We start from the raw sequence: 1,818 nt of genomic DNA on the forward strand, positions 1-1,818 counted from the left end.
GGTATATAGTGCATCTTGGCGAGGAAAATCCCCAGCGCCCAGACCATCCCGTCTCTGGACAAGGGGCTGCAGGGCCTGGCAAGCCAGCTCCCCTTTGGGTTGAGCCTTTGTTTTCTCTGTGCACGGGGAGGTGGGACTGCTACCCGCCACGTGCGTGCCTTCCTCTTGGAAGCCAATGGAAGGGCAGCAAGTAGCATCCAGGGCTCTCTGCCGAGAGAGGGGATGCTCAGCGGAGGAAAGCTGGGACTTTTCAGGTTTTAAATTGGAACTGGGAATCTTGAATGAGGATTAAAGTTATTTTTTATGGGGGGAGGGTGGTGAACATAGAAGAAAAGCTGTCCAAGGCCGATCTGGCAAAGCCTTCTCTCGGGGGACTTGGGCACCATCACTGGGTTTTCCTCCTTTGTCCTCGGCTGGCACAGGGGCCGTTGGTGATGTGAGCTGCCAGGGAGCCAGGACGCTATGCTCTCCTTTCGTGGCTACAAGTTGATGGGCCTGAATGAGGCTGTGATGCTGGGAGAAAGAAGGAACCTGCTTTTGGGGGCCTCCTGGCTGGGGAGAGGGCCAGTCAGGAGCCAGCGGTTCTGGCAGCCACAGCTGCGTGTGGCGAGCTTGAGACAGGGAGGGCAGCTTGTGCTGTACCTGCGTGTCTGCAGTGAGGCCCTGCCCTTCCACACAGCCCTCGGCCAGTGCTTGGTAACAGCAGGTGCAGAGCACTGTCCCATGTGAGCGAAAACTAGTTTTCTTTATTTACTTTCTCTGTGAAGACATCCACGGTCATTTTTATTTTGAAAAGAAAAAAATAAGAATAAAACCCACCATTTTTTATCCCCCTGCGTAGGAGTCTGAGATAACTTAAATAATATGTCTGGGAAAAAAAATTTCAATGCACAAACAAAAGATAAAATATGAGAGAGAGAAACACAGAAAGATGAAGGTGTCCAAACCGTCTCCCTTCTCTGCAAAGATCACGCTCCGCAGAGGGGCGGGATCTTGTCTGTCCTGTCCCCGCCTCCGCCCCATGCCCTGGGTCCGGCATAGCCACACCGAGTGGAATCTGTTAATGAACCACGGGATCAGGTACCAGCTTCCTCTTCAGGCCTGTGAGTTGGCATCCTTGGACGATGGCCTCAAGTGGAAGGAAACGATGAAGACAGAAAAAAATAGTATTGTCATGTTTGAGGCACCGTGGCCAGTACTTTACGTCACTCCGTTAATGTCCCCTCCAGTCCCAAGAGGTAGATGGCTTGTTTATATAGGGGCCCATCAAACTCACAGAGGTTTGGGACTTGCCCGGGGCTGAGATTCAATGCTGGGACCTGCCCCACGGCTGTGCTCCCCTCTTTCTCTGCCATAGGAGATGTCAGGAAGGGAGAGGAAGGACACAGACAGCCGGGTGTCCCCACTCAGTGAGCCCCGACCCACGGAAGGACACAGGCAAGGGGGGGAGTCAGTTGGTGGCAGCTCAGGCCCTGCCCCTGGAGCTTGGGTTCTAGTGGGCAGACTAGGCATGAGCACTTGGTCAAGCCCCCTGGCCACGTCCACTCCAGGAGGAGCCATTTAAGACCCCGGAAACCCACCGAACCTGGCAACTGGAGGTCATTAGCCATCGATGCTGCGAGCCGGGTTGTGAAATCAGAACTAAGTGGTCCCAAGCTCTGTGAACCCTTCTCAGGTGCAGGAACAGAGCAGGCTTTGGTCTGATGCCTCAGAAAGCAAACAGGCGTTGATCTGACGGGAGAACACTTACCTTCATGGTCAAGGTGAGAGGGCTGGGCTGCCCTGGCACGTCTGTGCTCGTGTCAAATTGCCTGCACG

Source organism: Furipterus horrens, unplaced genomic scaffold (genome assembly GCF_987537825.1).
Source record: "Furipterus horrens unplaced genomic scaffold, mFurHor1.1.pri manual_scaffold_5, whole genome shotgun sequence".
In the NCBI taxonomy this organism is placed as follows: domain Eukaryota; kingdom Metazoa; phylum Chordata; class Mammalia; order Chiroptera; family Furipteridae; genus Furipterus; species Furipterus horrens.